The 25,628-nt window shown below is 49.9% G+C and overlaps 1 protein-coding gene across 1 annotated transcript in view; it reads right to left on the bottom strand.

Moving 5' to 3' along the window:
- LOC144149748 (uncharacterized) overlaps positions 1 to 25,628 on the bottom strand; it is a 371,422-nt gene that overhangs the window by 63,415 nt on the left and 282,379 nt on the right. The window lies entirely within an intron of this gene.

Below are 25,628 nucleotides of genomic sequence, written 5' to 3'. Positions count from 1 at the left end.
CTGTGCCTTATCACCGTAGCCGGATGTTTCTCCGCGCGGCGCCAGTAGGGCGTTACTGGGAATATTTTGAACATGGCGTGAGCCGTTCCCGTAATTTTTTGGACTTAATACGCTTATAACGACTCCAGTGACGACAAACAAACTGCGTGAGACAAGGCAGACGATATCACGCATTCATAGCAAACCCCTTTCAGAACGCGCGCGCACTGACGTCACGAGTCCGGCGCTTTGGCGGAGTGGCGGCGACACAAACACGTCGGCCAATGGAAAGTCGTCGTAGTGTGACCGACTCCCCGACCGAAGACGCCAACAAAACCGGTCGCCTGACTGGTCGCCCGACGCGTCGTCGGGAATCGACCGAGAAGCGAAAACTGCGCCCCGACAACATTCGTTCCGCAATGAATGCGGCTCTAGTTTGTTAGTTTCTGGAGGGTAATAAACTCAGTAAGGTCCTTGAAGCCCATACAACTCAATACTAGCGCTAATGCGATGCGTATTTTGGCGTCCGACGCTTCGGCTGTGCTCTTCGGCGACCCCGCTACCCCGGAATGCGTGTGCGATCGGCTCGCCTGTAGAAAATATAAGGTCAGTTTCGTACAGAACAAGAGTTACGTAGGGTAATTTGGGTAATAAGAGATCAATCAGTATCGGCAAAGGTTTTTAACATAAAACGTAAAACCAAAGTACGGCAAGCACTATCCCTACAGTGCAAAATCGCAGTCGCAGCTGGGCACAGTTATTTTTTAGAGCGCTTTCACGAAGGAGCAGAGTTGATGGCGATAAGCTATATATGGCGGGGGCTTCGCGGAACCTTGCTGCGCAAGCGCTATTTAAGAAATTTGAGTTTACAAGCCAGGAATTCTGTAAACTAGCTAGTAAACACCGACGTACGACTCCAAGGATGGGCCTCTATTTAGTACATCGGCTATTTCGCAGTGTGAAATCATTTGTGCTGTGGCTCAGTGGTCTCGCGCGCCGCGCCCGCTCGGTGAACGTTGAGGGTTCAATTCGCGGCGGGGCAGTTTAGTTTAGAGTTTTTATTTTTTAAGGGGCATGGTTTGCATATCTAATTGTATTTCTATGGTTTGCATATCCATGATTTTCATTTGTCTGCATCCGAGGATGCAGACAAAGGGTCTGTGTCGGAGCTGTCGCGGCTTGAAATGACGAGTCGGCTTGTTTACTTCCGTGGTGAAGCACGTGTGTGCAGAAGCAGACGCCGCAGTAAAGTCGTAGCGTACCGCAGCGCCGCATGGTAGACACACGTGGCAGAGCGTCCTCGCAACACTGTGACGTCACTGCTTGAATCGGCGCCCAGAAACGGAAACCGAATCCTGTTCACATGAATCGTGCGATAATAATTTTTTTACTCAGAATATGTGCATGTGAGAGCATGTATCGTGCTTTCTAACGAAATATAAAACGTTTGTAACAAAGAATGCACAAGCAAAAAATTTGGTGGCACAACACCTTTAAGTTAGAAGTCTGAACAAAATGCAAGCAGTTCTGAGATGTCCATCTTCCAGGAAGTAGGCGAACGTAACGATGAGGGTGAATGAGAGCCACTTTATGCAAAACTAGGTAGCCGTGCGTACAGGGAACAGAAATATTCTGTTCACTGTAGCTGCGCGCATGTTAAGGGATCCATCCACACTACACATACGTGTTCGGTGCCCACTAAGTGCACTGACATCACCGTGCACGCACAGGACATAGAATGCGCAGGCGCTGGGTCCCTACAATTGCGGATGCACAAAGCACTGATTCATTGATTATGAGGTTTAACGCGCCGACGCCTCACAGGCGATGAGATGCGCCGTAGTGGAGGGCTCCGGATTCATTTTGACCACCTGAGGATCTTTATCGTGCGCCGAAGTCTCGAACACACGGGCGTTTTCGCAGCCATATGAAAAGCGCCGCTGCGCCCGGGAATCGAACCCGCATCCCTGGGCTCAGCAGCAAAACGCATTAGCCACGAGAGTGCACTTCTAAAGACGCTTCACTTTAAGGGGAGACGCGGGTCGAAAAGTCGCGTTTTTTTTTTTCAAATTTCACTTTGTTTTTTGCTGCTTTATCATCTTTATACATTATATTTTGACATCTGAAAATATCAAATCGAAATTAGCCTCAGAAGTCTGTGAAAAAAATTCCTTCGCATTTCCCCGAGGGGGAGAATGTGAAAGTGCGAATGCACGGTTGTCGGCCCGCTTGCGGCGCTTGCGCTCGGCCCCCGCAGCCCACCACCTCGCCGCCTTCTCTTCCATCGGGTTTGTAGTATCACGTGTACACCACGCAGTTATCAAGCCGCTATAACGCCGCTGAGTCGCCAACGCACGCCGCTGACGACGTAGTTTGAATGCGTTAAAGATATAAGGCGCGTTACTAACACTGATATCAGCGTCGCGTCCGTGGCTTAGTCGGTAGAGCGTCGCGCTGCGGCCGCAAAGTCCTCGGGTCGAAACCTGGCCCCGGATGCTGTTTTTTTTTATATATATAGAGAGGAGGACTGCGGACGCCGCCGCCGCCGCCGCCGCCGGCGGTGGAAGGTTTGGGGTCGCTTATAAAGTGCGTTCGCACTTAAAACGCGTCTGAGTGAGCGGCAGTGACGCGCGGCATCACGAAATTTATGCAAAACTTGGTGCCGTTCGCGTGCTCGTGTATGGTGGCCTGCTATACTGGTGGGGCCGCGAAGAGAGCTGTCCGCCATATTGCGGCCGCTGGCTCGTGTACAGTTGTCCTTACTCTCCACGATCCCTGTTTCCGAAGTCTCGTTAGAGTGAACTCTAGTCTCGTATGTTCACGAAAAATCTAAAAAAAAGCAACAAAAACAGTCTTTTCCCGCCGTTTCAAACCACGCGCCACTGATGCGGGGCCACCATCGGCTGACAGCGCGGGTGTTTTGTTGCCGTAGTTCGCTTCACTGTTTTCTGGAGTTCTTTTTCCCTGTTTTTGTGCGATGGCAAGCCCGAAAAAGCCCATTGCCGACCACCAGAAATACACAAGTAAGAACAAGTTCAGAGGGAAGCGGCGGAGGACGTACAAGAAAGTCACCGCCGACAAAAATGTCCCCGACGGGGCAGCGGCCGCCAGGCCTAACATCGACCACGACAACGCTGTAGTGAATTTTGTGAGCGCATCGCAGAAAAAGATCGCGGCGTTCGAAAACGACGTCAGGCCGAATGCCGATCGTGCCGAAAGCGTAGTGCTGTGCGAGTTGGGTGCACTGACGGCCGTCGTCGCAGGCGCGGTGTGCCCCGTTTGTCACGAGCGGAAACTCGCAGTTCCGGCGCCGAATAAAAAGCGGAAAGGCCTTTCCGAGTTTCTGGAGCTGCACTGCGAGAATGCGGAGTGCTCGGAGAGCATCCTTTCGTCCGCGTACTCGTCGAAGCGGGGCAAGTCAGATGGCGGCCGCGGTGCAAGCAGAAGCTACTACAGCGGGAGTTCGCGTGACGCCTTTGCCGTGAACCTGAAAGTGGTGCTTGCAGCGCGTGCCGTAGGCATCGGGCATGAGCAACTTTCACGATTTTGTGCACTAGTTGGATTGCCAAACCCTATGCACCATAACACCTTCCATGCTATCGGCAAAAAGATTCGCAGTGCTGCGGTGAAGGCTGTCGGCGAAAACATGCAAAGCGCACGCAGCGTGACCAAAGAAGCGGCTGGTAATAGTGACGTGCCAGTCATGTTTGACGACACATCGCAAAAGAGAGGCCACAAAAGCCACAATGGTGTGGGAACTGGGGTGTCTTTGGACACTGGTTTGTGCCTGGACTATGAAGTGCTTAACCAGGCTAACCGCATGTTGGGTTTCTTGCGCCGCAACTTCGTTACAGCTCCTGCATCACTCAAATTATTGCTTTACAAAACATAGTTCGTTCGAAACTGTTATACGCATGCTCAGTATGGGACCCATGTCACGGAAAACTTATAACTGCACTAGAACTTGTTCAAAATAATTATGTTAGATTTGTGCTAGCCAACTACCATCGAACCGCGAGCATTACTAGAATGAAATCTGATTTAGCCCTCCCATCTCTCTCCACTAGGCGTCAAATTTCGCGACTAACTATTTTTCATAAGCTGTATCACCACCCCGTATTGCGTGACGAGCTTATACCTAGGCCACATTATCAATCCCGTCGCGTTGACCACGAGCGCAAAGTTGGAATTGATCTGTGCAAAACAATGCAGTGTTTTCATTCCTTCTTGCCCCGGACAAGTCGCGACTGGAATCGCCTTCCTTTTGACACTGCATCCATTAATGACGTCCAACTGATTCGAAATGTTCTAGCTAACAATATTGTATAATCAGGAGTTCTTCTAATGTTTGTTTTCGATTAGTCGCAGTTGCAACTTTTAATTACATTGTGTTAATGATTTTATTGTATGTTGTATTAACGTCTTTGTGCCGGTTTTTTGCTGTTTTTTTATTTCTTTGCTCTCACACCACTCCCCTCTGTAATGCCTTTGGCCCTGAGGGTATCATAAATAAATAAATAAATAAATAAATAAATACATAATAATATCCTGCCACACGGGCACTTTCAATCGCGATTGAAGTGAAAACTCGACCGCGCTCGACGCACTGCCGATGCTACACGGCCCGTTTCAATCGCGATCGAAAAGTTGCACCGGTTGCACTCATGTACGCTAGATGACGCTAACATTGTACTTGCGGCCATAGAGTTTCATACTTTAATATATACTAGAGGGAAATCTGGCGCCACTGTCTAGGGGAGCCGCGCTCCAGCGAGCGTTCCGTCATGTACCCGGCAGGTACGTTCCACTTGTCCTTGGCATGGCTTATGAACAGCTGAAACATTGGCTATGGCTGCAAAAAAAGCAACAATATTACCCTAGATTGTTCCTAAAATTTGTTTTGTTATTATAAAATTAAACCTCCAAATGTCAGTAGTTTTTTAGAAGCTTAATGTACGATGAACAAGAAAAAAAATGTTACTTTTTTTCGTTGATTTTGGCTTCGAGATAAAAAAAGCCGTATGGCTAGCTAAGCCAAGCAGGCGAGGAACGTCGCTAGCAGCAATGGCGCCGCCCACGGCGGCCCGCGACTGCAGTGACAGATTTCCCTCTAGTATATATTAGTATCATATCATATCACTTTCGTATTTATGTTTGGGTTCAAATATCCCTAATGTTTTATTTTTGTTGAACAACGCTCATCAATAAGAAGCACGGTACCAGCTTTAGTAGGGAGGGAATATTTTGCCAATATGAAGCTCTCGATCAAGGCACGGCCGCTGGATGAAAGGCGCACTGACGTGCGGCCGGCCAACGTTACTAGATTATGCGGCCGGCCGCGTGCCTCCAAAGCAGCGTGAGGGCGCCTAGAGCCAAATACTGCCACCGCGGAGCCACCGTTCCGTGACTGGTTGCGGCCCGCGGGACGGCGTTCCACGTTCTACATAAGTCATTTACCAGCACTTACGCCTGTTAAAAGGCAAACACGATTAGCGGTGGCCGAGCTTCATTCGGTCAAGATGGAAGTTAAATTCCGTTCGCAGCAGCAGCATTACGCGTTGATAGTGTGCCTTCTGTCTCGCATTGCTGTGTCGTGTCTTACATCGCCCTGAATGCTCTTTGTGACCTCACGCCCAGCAGAGATTTACGTTGTGTGCAAGCTGCGACTGCAGAGGATATATTAAAATTCCGGACAAACAGAAACAATGTTTTTGTGACGGCGCTTGTTATTTATGAGTGCCAACATTTCTCACTGTTTAGGACATAACCAACTTTTATGTAGGTTTTTCCTCGTGCACTAAATAAAACACCACAATTTGTATTAATTTCACGGCACATAGGACTTGATTACACGGTGTTTAGTTATGAAGTAATACTACTATCATTGCTATGTCGGCCTTTTTTATTTTGACATATATATACAGTTCAATGAAAAGCGATTCCAATTTCTGCCTGAAATTATTTCAAAATTAATTCCAATTGAAAATTATTTCCAATTGAAGCGCAGTATGTGCACAGAGCAAAACTACCGCAACGTCTTTAGAGCGCGCTAATTTGAGCACATATTGTGCTGCTCCAGGAGCCTGGCCGTTATCTTCAGGGATAATTGCATATGGGTTTAAATCGGCGAAGAAATAACGGAGGAAATGTACCTAGCGCTATAGTTCTCATCGCAAAGTTTAAAAAATGCTTAGCAGCTAGGAGAGTGGACCGTGCGCACTGTCTCTTGAACAGAACACGGTGAATTTATTTTTCTTTCTATACAACCTCTGTAATCAAGTTTTCAGTAACGTGTTTAATGGCGTTGTCGTGCCTGCGAAAATGAAACAACCCAAATCTCTATGCGCGGCAAGACATGATCGAGCCAGTGTAAGAGTATCAAAAGACACGCATAGCAAAATGTCTAGTCTTTTCGAATCCTTTTTCAACCATCCTATCGCGTGTCCCCGTTTTATGAAGTGCGCATTCGGGCCAACATGTTTTTGCAATAGAAGTGTCTTTAAGGCAAGCTTTATTCCGTCGCCGGCAAATATTCGTCGCTCTCCCATTTGTCGACACCGCGTTTCCCGAGAAAAGGTGACATTTTTGGAATTTCGGACGAATGAAGTCCCACCAAATACCGGCTGCTTGAACTGTAACTAATCAACTTGCGGCTTTAAAGGGGCCCTAAATAGGCTTCCGAAGGTCGCAATTTCAATCGCGCAATCGCTAGAGTACCCCTTCACGACAACGTGTACCAAATATTACACCTCTGCGTAAAGCAGGGGCCGCACAAACACGAAAAAAAGATTTCACTTTCTCTCCTGGCTCACCAACCATACCTTGCCGCCACACTTGCGCGCTCTGACGCAGTTCTTTCCGGCTCTGACGCGCCTCTATGACGCACGAGACACTGCCCAGTGCGGCGCCGCGAACGCGAACCACAGCGACAGCGCTCACCGTGCAACCGGAATCTGGTGGGCGGAGCATGCGCGTCGAGTGCTAAAAAAAAAAAAAAAAAGCGCGCGCAGGGCTTGGCGCAGCCAATGACTGCATGTACATCAAGGAGGGTGATGGATTGCCCTGTTTCTCTCGGTGGTCTTGCGCCGGGTCGATGACGTCGCGGCTTCCACAGTGCTTCGGAGGAGCTACTAGAGGAGGAGAGCCCCAGGCCTTATGGGTGGCCCCTTTTAATGAGCGATAACTCGGCTAATACTTAACGCATTTAAACAATTTTTGCGGCATGACGTTCCTTGGATAGTACTCCAGTGACTGCGCACGCAAAATCGTAACATTTGGCAGCCTATTTAGGGCCCCTTTAAACTGTGCAACGCGGTATACATGCTGTGTGTGAGATGTTTTCAGACAAAGCTAACCGGTGGTTACTATCTTTTTGTTGAATATTATCTTTTAAATGCGAATGCATTTATTAGCCGGGGGTTGTCTTGCTCCGTTGGCCGGCGTGCGCCTGCATTCCTCCAGCGCGAGCGCACGTGAGCGCGCGCCTCGTTTTTCTGCCTTCGTCGTCGTCGTCGTGGTAAATGCGAATGCATTTCTTAGTCGAGGATTGTCGTGCTCCGTCGGCGTGCGCCCGCAGGTGTTATCTCTCCTGCGTGTGCCATTGCCACCCGCCGAGCCGGTGGTGTGGACGTGTTCGTCAAGCGCTACTTGCCCTTCAGCGAAGAACTGCGACAACAACGACAGGCGTCACTCCTCGTCCTTGATCGCAGTGTCTGCCCGAGTGCTAGTGCTGTGGCTGATGACGCCGTCAACGAGTACTACTTTGCTCGAAGCGGCAAGGACGACGAGTACTGCGGTGTTAGTCTCGTGTGTAACGTGTATGGGAACTTGATATCGCACGCCGTTGCCACGTCTCCCGTTCGAGACACGTCTCCGTACAAGGACTTGTACATCCTTGCCTACACCGGAGACGGAGTCTTTGTGGTGACCGTGTACCTCGTGCCCAACCTCGCTCGAGACGCCGTTGCCGCGCAGCTGGACGCGGCTATGGAAAGTGTGCGCGTGCGCTCCAAACCCTCTGACCCCATAGTCTTGGTTGGCGACTTCAACGTTGACGTGCGCAAGAAGAGTGGCGAGTGGCTGGTCGAGTACATGCAGACCAGGCACTATGCATTGTCTCTCTGCCGGCTTCGACACGTGCCCCACTACCATTCACGGGAGTTGCATTGATCTGGTCTTTACGCGAGAAACTGTGACGCGCGTATGCTTCTCAAAGACCCTTTGACCGTGCACTTTAGCGATCACAAGGCAGTGATTGTGGCCGTCAGGTACAACGATAACACAAACAGGTGCTGATGAATAAATGATGACGTTCACACTCTCGTCATTAATTACGCCATTACTCGCAACACACTCATCGGTGCACCCAATGCATTCGCATTTCTGCACGATTCCGTTCGGGGAGGTGCGGGGGAATTTTTTTTAACAATGTTGTCGAATATGGAGCATATTTTCAGATTTGTTAGATTGAAAATGTGTTGCCTATATCTCATTCAAGAATTTCTGGCTGCTTCAGTCACGGCCGGGTGGCTGAATCGAGCGACAGACTGACAGATACACATACATGCGGACAGACAGTTTCCGCGGTTGAGTAGCCCAGGAAGGACAACATCTTTAAAACCCGTGCGCTGGCTGTGTCTCAGTCGGCGCAAGCGCTCGCCTACGGGGACCGCCCCGCTCCGTCCCGAAATCAGTCCCCGAACGCTAGCGCCGCGAGGGAGTCAAGCGGCGACAAACGTAAACACCGCCACTCACGCCCTCGCCCGTTGAATTCCGGGCGACGCGGCAGGCCGCACCTTGCGTGCGCTCTCATCCAGCGGTCGTGATCAAGGATTATTTCAACTTTTGGCCGAGCGGCTGAATCGCGGGGCAGTTGGCCAGTTCTAGATAGGGCACATTATGTACATAAAGCTACTTAACGGCGACCGCAGTATCTCCCATGTATACAGCGGGGCGTGATACTAAGTTGAAATAATAAATTATCTTTATGACGGACACAGACAGACAGACTGACCGGCCAACATTGTCGCGCTCAAGTGGCCAAAGAAAGGCTATCGTCTTTAAAACCAGCTGGAAAGAGACGCTGCCGCATTGCGCAGCCGTACCACTCGCAACCGCCGCCAGCCCACAAAGTAAGAGAAACAGAAAGACGAAAACCGGCTACCGCGCGAAAAGCCAAAGAGGAATGGCCTGCCGCGAGAAAGGGACAGGACAGGGGCGCTACGCGTCGTGTCTATTTCCGTTCACAGCACGGTCAAAACCCACACGGGTATGACCTTAATCACTAATTTTTGTATGCGTGCGTGTGCGGTTAACCAGAGCGCCCGACACAAATTTGCTGCACCTGGCGACGCGCGGACGGTGGGCCCGATTCGCGCCTCGGTCAAACAGCCCGCGGAAGACGTGCCGCAACTTGGCGGCACACGGCGCCGCCGAGTCTACTCTATTTTTCCTATCGAGACGGCCGCACCAAATCATGCCTGGGACGACCGGCCCAAAAAAAGACACGCAGCGAGTAGATCCTGGAGACGGCGCCGCTGAGTCGCCTTTCCTTTCCTGTCGTGGCTCGGCTGACGCAATCACTTCGCCTTCAAACTGCGGCCAGTGATAGTCCTGATTGGAAAGATTCGAACTGCACGCGGCTGCGCCGGAAACCCGGGGGTATAAAACCAGCCCTGAAGCAGCGGCTGTGCGGCGGCATTTCATCGGAGGTACTGAGTTGAGAAGTGCTATCGCTTTGTGCGAGTCATGTAACGCTCTTGTAAATGGCACTACACGAGACCATATTACTAGCGAACCTGAGCAAAATGTTTCAAAACGGGAACCTAATAAAACCATATGGGCGCACGTACATCAGCCAAATTGTCGCTTGAATACGCACAGCGGAATGGTGCGGACAATTTCGGTGAGGCAAACGTTACAAACCCCGCAATCGGTTTGACGCGAGTTACGTAAATTAACTGCGACTGTTGAAATGAGCGGTTCGGCTCACGAAACGACTACACAGCGTGACATGCGTCTACGGAAACTTCTGAATATGGAAAAAGAGGGACTTCAGTACACCTAGTGCGTGCATTGTTAGCAGCCTCCACGGCCTCTCCCCTAAAACAACTAGAAGGGAGCAAGCGCAATGAAGCCGCCACGCGTTCAGGCCGCGTCAACAAAAATAACTGGGGCAGTCAAGAAGTGCCATAGGAGCAGAGCAACTGCGGCAGCGTTTCCCGCCGGGCCCTCACCCCCTCGTTTTTCCCTCTTCACCGTGACCCCTTTGCCAGAGACCGCCGAGAAATGCTTACAGCGCCAAACAGGGACCGGGAAAGGAGGGAGGTGCAGTTTTCGTTGTCTAATTTTACCATCCTTGACAGTTAAGCTGCACAGCGGCACCGCTGTTTGCGACTCGTACACGCGCGTCCGGACTCGAGCTCGTGATAAAACTTGTTTGCACTACTGTACTCACGAGTGCATATGCTCAAGAGTGCAGGCACTCGCAAAACCAGTATTCATGAGTATTGTACTCATGAGTACTCATACTCGCGAGTACTCATACTCACGAGTGGTGGACTCACCCCTGTACTCACTCGTCATCGCACTCACTTTTTTTTCTGGGTGTGTACTCACTCATCATCGTACTCACTTGCGAGTTTGAGTACAAATGAGTGTACTCACGAGTGAGTACGCCGACCTATGCTAAGGACGGATGCACCTATTGCTTCTGTATCTCAGGTATGAATGAGCACAGCGAGAGTTACATAAACTACGCAGCGATTCGTGCTGGCACGCATACGAACAAATCAGGAGCAAGGATAATCAAACGGCCCATATTCAAAGCTTTCATAGCTTGAGACTTGTCATATCGAACTACTCTTTTCAGAAGTTGCTTGTAATCGGTCGGCCTGAATTCGTAGTTAGGATTACATACTCTGCACGCGAAATAATGCTATCACAGCCGTGATAGACTAATATAGTTACAAAAACAACACTGTAGAAAGGACCAATTAATAAATGTAGGTACCACCTCCAGGGAGGCCAGGAGCCGTTGCGCATTACTGGCTCTATGGAGTGGAATCATGGGCATATATACAAAACATACCGCAGGCATTTTTTTTTTCACAGCAAAGCTGTATACCTCTTATTATTTATGCTCACCCTTTCTGATATTAAAATTTAGTTAGACAAGCGGCTGTCCTTGTGTTGCACTTCCGTCTTCTCCGTTTGAGTTCGCGCTGGTTTTATCCAAAATTGCCTGTGTACCCAGATAATAAAATGCGTTGCCATGTTTCATTGCTTTGTTCGAACTTGCCACTGGTTCTGATAGAACTGATTGATTGATTGATTCTGGGGTTTTAACGCGCCGACGCAACGCAGACGATGAGGCGCGCCGTAGTGGAGGGCTCCGGATTAATTTTGACCACCTGGGGATCTTTATCGTGCGCCGAAATCTTGTACACACGGGCGTTTTAAATGCATAGCATTTTAGTAACTCACAATGTCACGCGGCGTTCGGCCTAGTCCGCAGCCAGGCCACTACACTATAAAAGAAACAACAGTTTCCGGCGCCCGGATTCGAACCCATGACGGCGCGGGCGGAACGGCAAGTGCCGGGCGCACTACCGATTGAGCCACGCAACCAACACGGATTTCGATGCACCGATAGCGCCTTATATCCTTCACTCATTTATGGTTTGTTTCGAAAGCGCCATAAGTTGTCACGCGCCTCCGCAAGATGGCGACACAGGTTCCGCGATCGAGACTATGATCGAGAGACCCGCCATAAGTTGTCACGCGCCTCCGCAAGATGGCGACACAGGTCCCGCGATCGAGACTATGATCGAGAGACCAGCAGCGCTGGTCGCGTCTCGTGCTGCCGGGACGCCCCGCTGTAGCCCACCGCAAATTTGATGACGTGCAGCGTGTAACAAGAAAACCAACAACCAATACGTAATCCATACGACTTGCCGGCGCACCCCCTCGGAAATGCTGTGCATTTGATCGTGCCCCTCGCGAGGGGGATGTTTGCCTTAGCTGCGTGCCTCGATGCGTGCAGTATGAAGGAAGCTCGGAACAAACACGACACGAAGAGGCCCAAAGGCAGCGTGTACATGGCGGCGGCACCGCCACAGCGTGCCCTGGGGATCGTATCGTTCGCCTCGTGTACGTCTAGGCAATCCCAAGAAGTTTTTGCTTTCCGCCTCCATCAGAAAAGCGGCCGCCGTGGCCGGGAATCGAACCCGCGACCTCGTGCTCAGCAGCGCAACGCCTTAGCCACTGAGCCACCGCGGCTGGTAGGTGCGATTTCTCCCGCGTGGACGAAATCGTCGCGGGCTCATGCGTCCTACACAAAGAAATTCCGCGGCCAACACAATCATTGCGGATGACGCGAGCTCATGTACGACACCGATAGCGTAGCGAGGCTAGAAAGAGTATTGGATATGATCGGGAATCTGCCTGCCTGATCTGTTAAAATTCGGTTCTGCAACATAAACGAAACCCCTTTGTGTTTTTTAGTTATACAGAATGATACAGCAATAAATGAGCGTTTTTGCAAGTTTTTCCTGAACAATACAATCTTTTGTTCGCGCTCAATTTTCAATCGAAGGTCCCATATTTTTGGTATATTTTCATTAACACCAAGAACGGCGATGAGATTTACCCGCTTACTAAAAAAATGAAGTAAAAACTAATTTCATTTATGGGACAGCGGGCGGCCCTCTTGAAAAAATGACCGTCTTAAAACGGCGCGGCACCCATGGCTTTAACGAAACACACGATGCGCGAAGCGCGGAATGGCGGTAATATTTTATTCTAGGCTGTATCCACTCTAAAGTAGTAATGTGTGATCACCCAACAAATGAGGGACTAAAATAAACAGATCTGCCGCCGAGTTTGGTTGCGCCATGCATCCATCGAACCGGCACCACGCGTTTCTTTCGTTTTGGGAAACGTTTAAACGTTCGCGGTTCCTTTTAGATTTCATGGGGGAATCTACACGCTCAGCGTGGCCAGTGGCGTAGACTTCTTATTTTTCGGGGGGGGGGCAGACCTGGAGTGCGCCTTGAAGCGGCTAAGGGAGGGGGGAGGAAGCGGTGAGGGGGTCCCTATGAGATGACACGTCATCACACCGCTACAAAGAGGCTACCACTAATCATTATCATCATCATAAGGGGCACCTGCAGCAGTGAGGGCCTTTTACATTGTGTCGGCTAACTACGAGGTGTCCCCAAATAAGACGTCCCGCAAATCTATGAACTGTGAACTTAAGCGGTTTGACGCATCCAGTAGAAATTTCTTTGAATACGTGTTTTACTGGTCACATTTATTCAAAAATATTGCACGACTGAACCATCAGCACAAAAAAACGAGTCGATTTGTTTTTCTTTTAATGGGCAGTTCGGGGGTAAAAACGAGAAAGGGACACGACAGGGGCGCTACGCGCTGCTATGTTCATTTCCTTTAAAGGAGCCATGAAGACAAAATACAAGTTGGGTTTATTAGAAAGACTGCTTTGTCCCGATAACAATGATACCAATATCGTCGCAATCTTCGAAAAAATAACGGAGATATTACGGAAAACGTGTGAAGCAGTCGCGACCCCCTAGCCAATTTCCCGCAACTTTTCTATGACGTCACGGAACCTTGTTTGTGCGATCGGCAGCCGCCTAACTGACCTGTCACGACGGCAGATGACTGGACGTCTGTAATGGGGCCTCTAGTTTCATTTGACCGCATCACTTGAATGCTAACGCGTAGTTAACGCACTGAAAATTATATTTTATTGTTGGCCCGTATGACGTCATTCTTGCTCATAACACGTCACTGTGGCGCAAAATTTGAAAGTTTTTAAGTACTTCTTGCTTTTTTTTCGTTAAAAAACATCTTTTGTGACTCTAATGGAGCTGAGTGAGATACTGAATCATAGTTCTTTCAAATTAAACGAAGTTGTATTTTCTCTTCATGGCTCCTTTAAGAGCCCCCGAAACGGGTCTGACTTTGACAACTCATTTTTGTATCCGTGTGTGTGTTGTGCCAGAGCGCCCGACACAAATTCGCTGCACCTGGCGACGTGGCGATGGCGGGGTTGATTCAAACCACCCGCGTCAGACGTGCCGCGACTTGGCGGGAAAGGCGCCGCCGAGTCTGCTCTCCTTTTCCCACCGCGACGGCTGGACCAAATCATGCCTGGGACGAACTAATCCCCGCAGACACGGAGCATGTAGCACCTGGAGACGCCGCCGCAGAGTCGCCTTCCCTTTCCCGATCGTGGCGGCTCGGCTGACGCAATCGCTTCGCCTCCATTCACCAGATTCATAATGCGGCCAGTGATAGCTCCGACTGGGTGGCATTGGAACTGCACGCAGCTGCAACGGAACCCTGGGGCTATAAAACAAGCCCGGAAGCAGCGGCGGTGCGGCGGCATCTCATCGAATGCCCTGAGTTGAGAAGTGCTATCGCGCTCGTCTTAGCCATGTAACGCTTTTGCTACCTTTGTATATATTGTATATAAATGCTGCTTCAAATAACCGTCAGCTCGGCTACTTCGTCGCTATGGTCTGCACCGCGTCGATAGCGGACTGGGCAGGGCAACGTCACACCAGTAGTGACTGAGCTGGGATGGCCCAGTCCCAACAGTGTATGTGTATGTATTTTGGAGGCTTGGAGCGAGTATCGCTCGCAGTCGACGGCCGCAGTGCATCCAGTTTCTGCCGGTGCTTGGCAGCCGTTACAGCACTGTTCAACTGCTCTGGCGTGCTTTGTGACCTCGAAAACAAAGTTTGCAGACAGGCTTTTCGGAGGCGTGATAGCTTGCACTGACGTAACTGTATTCCCGTGTCGGTGCTTTGGTTGCACAGTGGAAATCTGCAGCTGTTGGTTCGAGAAGCGCTGATGAAGCTGACAGCTATCGATAAAAAAGTGCGGTGGCGTCGTTATGGGCAAGCAACATGCTTTACGAGACGTTCCAAGACGCGAGCTAAAAGTAAAAATCCAACCTCTGGCGTTGGCGTTCATCATATAAAACGGCCCTTTCCCGAGGCCTTCCACAGTGCGAGCTTAAACTCGGCACGAGTTGCTAGCGAGGAGTGGTCGCCCCGCCAGTAAACAGCAAATGAAGGTAGGGGAAGAACAACCACCGAAATTCACCGTCGTCGTCAGCTTCATCATTACACGGTGGCATAAGCGAGAAGCAGCGCATCGGGTTGCCATTCGAAAGCAAAACACTCCTCCAGGAGCAAGATGCCAGTGCTGTTCGACAAAATATGCGAGGCGAAACAAGGCGTCACACGCGTTCGACTGGGCCTTATATGTCCGATTAACAACCCACAACCTGCACGTTGGGGCTATATGCTCACTTGTAAATGGACAGCACGAGGACATAGTCCTACCAAACCTGAGCAAAAAGTTTCAAAACGGGAGCCAAATAAAACCATGTGGTTGACACAAACCATGCAGTCAATTTGAAGCGAATCACGTAAACAAACTGCGACTGTTTAAATGAGCGGTTCCGCTCGCGAAACGACTCCAGAGCATGACATGCTTCTATGGAAACTGCTTAAGACAGGAAAAGAGCGACTTCGGTGCGCGTAGTGCATGCATTGTGAGCAGCCCCCACCGCTTCCCCTAAAACAAATTTCAATGAAGCAAGCGGAACGAAGCAGCTACGCGTTCCCAGGCCGCGCATTTGTAAACAAAAATAACTGCTCCAATCAACAGGTGCCGTAGAAAGAGAGCAACTGTGGCCGCGCTTCCCACCGGGACCTAACCCCCTCGTTTTTCCCTTTTCACCGTGACCCCTTAGCGAGCGACCGCCGAAAAACGTTAAAAGCGCCAAACAAGGACAGGCAAAGCAGGGAGGTGCAGTTTTCGTTGCCTGATTTTACCATCCTTGAGAGTTAAGCAGCACAGCGCCACCGCTGAATGTCTGAAACTCGTACACGTGCGTCCAGAGTTGAGTTTGTGATATAACTCGTTTGCACTGCTGTACTCATGAGTGCATGTACTCACGAGTGCAAACACTCGAAAATACAGTATTCATGAGTATTGTAATCATGAGTACTGTGTACTCATGAGTACCATACTCACCAGTACTCATACTCATGAGTAGTACTCATGCTCATGAGCACTCATACTCATGAGTAGCGTACTCATGAGTTCTGTACTCACGAGTAGTGGACTTACCCCTGTACTCAATCGTCATCATACTCACTTTTTTAATCTGGGCGTGTACTCACTCATCATCGTACTCCCTAGTGAGTTTGAGAACAAATGAGTACAAATGAGTGTACTCACGAGTGAGTGCGCCGACCTATGCTCCCGACAAAATGTCGCTTTGCTGGCGTGCTGCTGAAGCCAAGCTATGGTGGCTAGAAGGGCCACCCTTCTAGCCACCATAGCCAATCGCAGTGCTACATTGTTGTCAACAATCCGCACACTGAGCACGTCTAACTCAGCGTGAAGAAAAGCGACACGGCCCTGTGTTTCCCCCTGCCCATCGGGAGGACGGAACTGTCTTTCAAGATCCCAATCCCTATTGTAAACAATAGTTGGCAGACAGGACGGCCAACAGTCCGATGTCGACGGGCGCAGAGCCGAGCCAAGCCCTTAAAAAAATCCTCAGCCGGGGCCGGAGGGGGCGCTGCCCCCCCCGTAAAGCCGTCCGGCGGGGGCACGAGCCCCACTGCCCCCCCGTAGTTGGCGCTTCTGAGCGTGGCAGTCCTCCACATGCATTCTACAGTTTTTTGAGAGCTGTATCTCTAAATGATCACGCATTGATGTAGGGTGCCCTGCTGTCTGCCTCTGAATAACTTCAAATCAAGTGCAGGTGCCGCCCTTTGTTCTGTTATATTCCCCGGTCTGGGGTGCTGCCTGATCCTGTGGTATATCATCAGCGGATATCAGAGAGGCTAAACCAGATAGGCGATGCCTAAGAAAACGGCATCCATTCACGAGAACAAGATTGGCCCCTTTGGTGTAGCATTCGGCGAGAACCTCCTGTATTGGGAGAGGCCCCCGTCCTGCAGTGGGCAGGCTGACGATGGGGATTTCATTTATGTGCGTGCGTCGTGCGTGCGCGTGTGTAAGTGCCGTATTATACGCAGCTAATAGTACAGGAGGCGATGGTACAGTGAACTGCGGCTAAGGCGTCCGTTCTGCATAACCATTTGAACTTTTATAGGCGACGTAATACCTCCAAAACTTGGGTTAGTGTGGTGTTTCACAAATAAATAAATGGAAAGCTGCTGTACATTCAACATTCCTCAATATTTCGGCAACCTAGATAAACATTCACACAGGCAATGTTATTTTTGGGTTTTTCGTGAGCATTGCTAAATATGTAGAAACCGTGGATCACATTTAACCACACTCCCGAAATTAACGTATCCCGACGTTACGTGTACTACATCGCAAACATTCAAGTCTGCTGTACGGGATCATTTGAATTTTTAGGCAGCTTATGTAACGTCCCATACAATCGTTAAACATCATAAATATGACATTTACCAACATTTGGCAACATTGCTGCAACGCGAAAAAAAGCGTGTAAAGGGCAACGTTGCCCATGCATTGTCTTTAAACGTTGCATGACTGTGTCCAACATTGGCCCACATTTGACAACATTGCTGCAACGCAAGAAGACGTGCCTGTCAGCGACGTTGCCTATGCGTTGTTTGTAAACGTTGCGTGAATGTTGTTGAATGCGTACAACGTTGGCCCACATTTGCCGACATTTCTGCAACGTGAAAAAATGTGCATACCGGCAACGTTGCCAATCGGTTGTTTGTAAACGTTGCGTGGATGTTGAATGTGTCCAACGTTGGTCCACATTTGGCAACATTGCTGCAACGTGAAAAACGTGCATACGGGCAACGTTGCCTATACGCTGTTTGTAAACGTTGCGTGAATGTTGCTGAATGTGACCAACGTTGGCCCACATTCGGCAACATTGTCACCACGTTGTGTGACGTTGCCTAACGTTACGCAACATTGGCAACACGGCAGAAACGTTGCGGCAACAATTTGTGCTACTAGGGCCGTGGCAACCGCTTTGCACACTAAGCAAAGGCGTTCCAAACATTGCCATCTTTTAATGAAAATGTTGGCGAAGTTACTGTCTTGAGCGCCACAGTAGCGTTACCTAATAAAACCACTGGTACAGGTGGCACTTTCATATCAATGCCACTGCAGGAATATAGAATATCGTGATTAGCCGCCGTTTCAAGTGTGCAGCGCCGTTATCCGATCTACTAGCGCTTGCTGCTTCAGAACGACGGCGTATGGGGCTCTTTTCAATTGCAGGTGCTCCATTGCCGGCCCCAAATTTTTCAAGGCTCACCGATTAGGCGTGCGCTGCGCCCATTGCAACTCGCAGAGGGAGAGAGAACGAACGACATCCGACGCAGTGCGCTTAGGACACTTTGTTGTAGTCTTTTGCTCATGAATATTTCTAAGTTTCCTCTTTGCTGACAATCCAATAAGCACGATGTGTTCTACCTAATAAGTGATTATCGTAAATATCGCATCGCCCGGGGAGGCATGGTTGTAAAACACCGAAGATACGGTTCATGCGTAAACACGTATAAGCATTCACTCGGTACAACTGCACTGAATATACTTTCCGCAGACCACGCCGCAAACAACTGCAGCCGGCTTCAGCCCTCTGCATTTTCTTCTGATGCTTCGTTCCTATTCTGCAAGCCGCGTAGCATCCGCTGAATCGGCAAACATGTTGTTTGGGCGGTAACCGCTTTTACACACCGGCGCATTCAGCACGTTGTCGATTTTCACCATCACTTTGGCATTGTCAACTTGTTTTACAGTTACACAAAGCGGTGTTAGTGTCAGGTACGGGAAAACAACAACCCGGAACACAGCCCGCGATTTGGCGCGGCACGGATGCTCGCGCGCGCATGCAGAACCGATGCAATATCAGCCCAAAACTGCTGGGAGGGGCTAACGGATTGTTTTTCATGTGCAAGTACCCACACAGAACAATAAACGGTGCATTGCGGCGAAGAAACAATACGTCCACAACCTCTTTAATCACGCACGCACAAGGCCACCTTTCCGCCTTCCGAAGCGAAAAAACTGCGTCGTCTGCTGAGGCAGCACCCTCTCGCCAAGCTGCGCCATCTGGCGGCATCGGTGGGCTTTCATTGCAAACGGCGCCACTCTCTCCCATAGCGAAGCACTCCGCTCGACACACTAGCCAGTATATTCTAGGCACTATACCGACAATCCTGCTAGCGGATTGGCTGACACAAGTTCAGCCAGCATCAGCCCACCAGTTAACAGAGCCGTTTGTCAGAGGAGAACTGTGAGGTGATGCGAAGCATCGCGGAGTTTCCAACAACGTTCACGCGGTGTGGGTAACCAACGCCAGTGAAAATAAAGGGAACTCCGCGATGCTTTGCATCACCTCAGTGTTCCCCTCGGGAATATGGTGTAATTTTTTAAAAATCGGCTTCACCTCTTAACCCAACTGAAGCCGACTTTAAGGAGACCGTTCTATGCTCGGTGTTGATAATATGGCTTTCCCGCATTGAGCCTTGCCCAGTGAAGCGCGTCCATCTTCGGAGGGATCATCATTACAAAAAGTGGCTCTAAGTCCACAAAACAAACTATAGGACAATTAGCCGCTAAGACTGCTGTAACATTACGACGAGTTTTATTTACTTTTCAAAATTGCATGGCGCACAATGAAGTTGTAAATATTGTGGAATTCTCGTCTGCTGTCAATAAATGGGCTTCTACGGGAGGGAAACCCATATTTGTTTACTGGGATGAAACTGTAGTTCGCGAAAGTTTTATTCAGGCAATTAACCAGAAAGTATGCTCAATCGTAAAGTACAAACAAACTGTTTTGTTTGTACTTGTATGCTCACAATTGTATGCACACAATATGCTCACGTTGCTCACAATTGTATGCTCACAATATGCTCACGTTGCTCACAATTGTATGCTCACAATATGCTCACGTCGCCCACGTCGAGGCTCGGCACCACAGCTTTGCTGGTCATCGTTCTTCAAATAGCAGCAGGGCACTAAATATTTTTCAGAAAGACCACATGGACGTGCCCGTGAATTGCCTTTTGGTTTCTACGCGGCTTAATCCAACGTTCGTACGGGCCGGCATATAGTAGTCAATGTCTTCGTCTCTCTGTTGTCTGCGCTGTCATATTACATGGACCACGTTTTCGAGTCAGATCGCGTGCTTGGGCAGTCGTTCTTCAACGACTTACCTTCTTTGAATGCAGCAATTGGTCATTCAGGTGCATTGTAAGATGGTAAACTTCCGAGTTTTTATTAAAAGTAAACCGAAAACAAAAAAAGGACAGTGCTTACTGATCTCTGCCAGTCAACGACAAAGAGGAGGAGGAGAAAGTAAGAACACCTTTGTTTGGAGCAGTCAGCACTGGGGAAGAGTTCTCTTTCCAGGACCTCTTGAGGACGTCCGACTTCTTAGACTCCTTTCACCAGGCAAAGTTGTTCATCTAGTTCCTAGCTGGACAGCGCTCTCTCCCAGTGCTCGTGAGGGCGGTATGTCTTGGTCACACCACCACATTAGATGGTGCCCGTAGCCTCACATAAATTGTATTGCGAGGGGCGTAGGCTGGAGGCCAGAAAGGGACGCTTCCCACCAAAAATGATGCTCACTGCGCATAAACGATCACAATACCTAATTTTATTGGTGGCTTCGACAGAATAGCGCAAAAGACAAAAACGATGACGAAACCCATCAGGAGCTCGACGTCTGAGTGACAGGTGCGGCCCGCACCGTAGCCCAGACTGTGAAGGAGACGTCGGTCGATGCGGAGCGAAACCGAGCATCTGAAGTCAGGCGCATAGACTTGGAGGAGAAACTTCGTCGCTACTCGTGGTGGACCTTGTACAGGGAGTATGCGCAATGAAAGGCGTGAAGACCTCCAGTCATCAGGCGCAGAATCTGCAAGAGTATACAAAGAGCATTTCTCACGTTGCTGCAAGCTTAGGTCACGTCCATTCTTGTCGCCAAGTTGCTTGGAAGCAGAGACAATTTTGCCATGGTTGAACGCGGTTAAACTAAGTTTGTCCGGCGATAGCTCGATTTTCGTGCCCAAAGAGCTCAGTGAACGAAGACAAAAAGAGACGGTGCACGACAGTAGCTCAGGAAGTGTAATCACTCCGCCGAAAGACAGACCCGGATGTCAATATGCGCGCACGCGTTTTGAAACGAGACTGCGCTTAATGTGTAACGTCGTCTTTTTCACACCTTGTCTTTTTGAAGTCGCTGCAGGAATTTAAAAGTAGATTAAGCGCAAGAGATCACGGAAACGACTCACATGACGTTCAAAATACTCGCAGTAAGGCACTTTTTGCTCCGCGCGGAGTAACAGCCGGCTGTGGTGATGAGGCGCAGGGGCAACGTCCGTTGTCGTTCTTAACTTGTCCCCTAGTATAGGACTAGGTGCGAACGTGCAGTGAACTGGCATGCCCCCAGCGCCTCTTTCCTAATGGCACACGCCCTTACTCTTTCCACCAACTCCCTCTCGCACCCCCATAACCCTTGGAACGAAAGCGCGATTAGATGCTTTCACTCCGCGCAAGCGCACGAGGCGCTGGCTCGACCTTGGCTGGGCTTGAAGGTCACATGGACGCCACGAGCCGTCTTCTAGATTTGTACCTAGGCTAATACAGCTTTCGCTTTAAAAGAAAGCCGCAGTGCTCAAGGCTAAACGAAAAAAAAAAAAAAACAGACTGGGATCGTACTGCACCACGCACCAAGTAAACGTGCTTGGATTCGTAGCTGCCGCGCAAGCTGCGCAACGTATACACGAAAAGTTTCTCGGCGATGAAAGCTTCTTGCTAAAGCCCGTTTTACAAGTGGCGAATTTCGCCTGCGAATTCGCAGTTGCGGCGCCACCCGTGCGGCAAAACAATTTATTTTCTTATTTTCACTGCTGCGACATATTGCCAAATGCTAAGCGGCGTTCACAAGAGCAGTTGGACTGTTCCAAATATTTGGAAATTCGCCACAGCAACGAGAATAGATCGTTCTGGTTCACGAGCGGCGCCGCAGTTGCGAATTCGCAAGCGAAATTCGCCCCACGGGCTTAACACGCACAAAAAATAAATATCCACCGCGTATCTGTTCGCTTCAGTGCAAATGTCGTCGAAAGACGATAGTCTCTCTCTCCCCCTGCCATGTAACACTCACCCCTCTCTCCCCCTCCAACTCCACACACTTTCCCTCCAGGCTCGCTTTTGAAGTTCGTGATACAGTGACAGCTTGTTCAATTTAATTCGATTCACGTGCTTTCATCTCTCACTGAGTGTTTAGAACTAATAACAGCTAAAAGTCGCTCAGTGCCATTTTCCTCACTTCGGTACACCCTTTGTCTTCGGCCACCTGTCGCCCCCTTACGCTCTCGCGCCAGCTGTGCGCCATCGCGGAGTCGCTGTGCTTGTCTATTTGCTGTGACGTCCCATATGCATCACCTACAGCGCCGTTATCCCGTGTTGTGCGCAGCGAGGAGCAACAGCGTGTCTTCGAAGAGCGGCTGTCTGAGCAGAAGCCGAAATTGGCGCGAAGGCGGCAGATGGAGACAACCGGCGATGATCGGGCCATGGACGCCAAGCGTAAGCACGACGCCTGGCGGGATCCCGAATACCGCGAGGCGGAAACGCAACACGTCGGCGTGACTATGCAATCCCGCTGAACGCTTCTCCGGCGCGACGGCGCGGATTGAGCTGGAGTTTGTGGCCAACCAATTTAGGCGTTGCTTGCGCAGTGTGTGATCGTTTGTGATTTCCGAGGGACCTCAGTCCCGTTAACCACGGTAACGCACAACCATGCTCCGCTGGTCATCCACCTTCCGTGAGTAAAATGACACTGCATTTTTTTTTTTTTTTGTGAACAGTGCAGGCACAACGTAGAGATGCAAGTTTTGATGAAATTTTGAGGGGCGTGATAAAAACAGGTTTCTGTCATGTTTTTTTCTTCTTCAGAAAAGTATGAAAAATCAAAAGAAAGACGATTTGCACAGATCTATAAAAAATCGCTACACTTCTTAAGGCGTATACTGATACACCTTAAAGGGGGCCTGAGATGGATTTCAAAGTGTTTTTGTTTGTGTCAGAAATCTACTCTATAGTTCTTGTAGAAACAAGCCCAAAAATAGTAAGCATATTCGCTCGCGCTAACAAAAGTTATTACCCCGACGAGACAGAACTATTTGTTGGCTCGGCGGCTTGCGATGACGACATAGTCCGACCTCGTCCGAGGCGAAGCACTCATTTCATGGTTGGCCGCCGGAATGTCCGCGATTTTTGACGGCGGCGGTTTGGTTTAGAGCGTCGTCGTTACCATGGTTACTTCATACTTCAGCGAGTGGGTCGCACTAGTGTCACTATATATAAATTTAGTGACACTAGGTCGCACATGAGACGACGACGTCCTTTTTTTTTTTTAAGCTACGTTTTCAGTCTTTACGGACTTTGAACAGGAGATGGTGATTGCGGAAGTCGACCTTGCATGCGCGAGAGCTTTTTTGAACGGTGACGGTTCACCGTCGCTATGTAGCGACGGTGAACCGTCGCTACATAGCGATACAGAGGCTAGAATTTCTACCGACTGTAGTAGCGAGCCCCCTGCGCCGGCGAAATGTACGCTCGCGTTTTGATTAGATTACCGGAAAGTTCCGAGTGAACGCCCTCCCCCTTTTACGGGTGAAATATTCAATTTACTGAAAGACGCGCGCCCACCCCGTAAAATCCATGGCTTTAGCGCCGATGAGTGAAAAAAACAAACCCGAATCGTCTCTTCATGTGTTAATGCGGTCACTTATTCGTCCTTTCCGCGCTTGACCCGAAATTTCGCCCATCTCGTATTTTTCGCCTGATATCACTGTACTTAAATTTGGGTGGGCGTTCTTCCGGAACTTTACGGCACAGCAAATGCGCTGTGCTCTGCGCTTCATGCAAGCAATCTTAGTTGATGTTGTTTACTACATTCTTGCTAAATGATGATCAGGAGCACGATAAATGACAATTTTTTTTAGAAGGAGCGAGCAAAATTTCCGCCCCTACTCCAGCTTCCCACGCTTCCAATGGTTCAGATGCCTTTATGAACTAGCATAGCTCTTTTATGATTTCAAAATCGTTTTGGGCAAGGTAATATAGGTAACTGCGGAATCATTACAATATATCTTACTCATTTTATATCGAAATATTTAGCGGTGGCGTGAATTCTGGTTAATGCAATACTTGGTCCTAATTCTTCCCACTAGATGGCGGCGTCAACGTCATGTTTTCGGTTTTTTAAGCTCTACAGTAGAAGTATACGGCTCTTTAAAAAAAAATATTGTATTGTGAGAGTTCAATCTAAGACGTCTAAGATTCAAGCCATTTCAAGCGTAAGCGAACAGTTCTGGGCAACAAACGTTTGTGTCATTTGCTTTGCGACAAATTCGCCAGATGTCGCTACTCGGCAGAGCCGGTAAGCTGGAATGCAGAAACCGCAGAGTGCAATCCTTTCGTTTTCAGCGGCAAACGGCTACTCTTGCTTCATTTAACACGGTAAACGGCAAACCGCGCTAAGGACACTAGGCAACAGGTTCATTCAGAAGGCCGGTGCAGCAAACCACACTTTCCTGCGATCATGACTTGATGGGAAGCAATGAAATGAAACTCTTTGGCAGTTGTCGTTACGGGATGAGCATGCTCTTGCCCTTGTCGCGACCGCCGCAGAGAATCAGCTGCGACAGCGTTTGGGCTTGAACTGATTTATTCAGCCCGCGTGAGCGCACTTGAGCGTGCGCCTCGTGATCACGAGCAGTGCCCGGCGTCGTCCAAGCGCTGCGTGCGGAGCTCCTCCTCCGTCGTCGGCGCGGCGCTCCCTTGGCGCGCCGTTCGTTACCACCTCTGAAACAACGTCGAGGCTACGCTCGAAACACAGATGGTGCAAAGAGTCCTTTCGGGTACAGCGTCCAAGAAAGCAAATGCAAAGAAAACTGATGATACTCTTACACCAGACACGGAGCGCTGAGGGATCACGCTGCACTGCAAGCGTCGTTGCTCCTGCGCTCACTGTATCCTTCCGCCAAGAACGGAGGAGCGTCCACTGATCTCCACCAGAGTTGCTGGATGGCGCTGCGAGCTCTCCGGCGCTAAGGTCTCGAAGCGACTAAAACCCGCCCGCCGACCGGACGTTGTTGCCAGCATACTCGAGAAACGCGTGCTGGCAACACTGATTTGTTCCGACCGCGACCGACGCTGGACGCTGCCCCTCATGGCTATGCTGGCAACACTTGCAACGCGCCCGGAACAACGACCGTGTTGCGGGCGGGTTTTAGCACGACCGGCTCCGGTCGTGGGTTTTAGTCGCTGCGGTCTGCTGTGATGCTGCCCAGCACGGCCCAGCACTTCAGAACCTAGAAGCGGGTATCGCGCATCAGCCGATCTACAGAAGAAGCCGATCTCCACAGTGCAGCGCCGGAAATGTGCCCATCTTGCTGGTTGCTTTCATCAAACTGCTGCTGAGTGTTCTCCGTGCGATCCTTGTGTGAAGTTGGCTCACCTTGGTGCATTTGGTGCAGCACCGCCACCCGTTTGTGCCAAGGAATCGGAGAGTGGAAGGCGAGCTTTACGCTCCCTGCAAGCTTTCGACATTGGTGCCTGTG

This window comes from Haemaphysalis longicornis, unplaced genomic scaffold (assembly GCF_048455015.1).
Source record: "Haemaphysalis longicornis isolate Haplotype H1 unplaced genomic scaffold, Haemaphysalis longicornis Haplotype H1 scaffold_8, whole genome shotgun sequence".
Classification (NCBI taxonomy): Eukaryota; Metazoa; Arthropoda; class Arachnida; order Ixodida; family Ixodidae; genus Haemaphysalis; species Haemaphysalis longicornis.
This window is presented reverse-complemented; position numbering and strand designations above follow the sequence as displayed.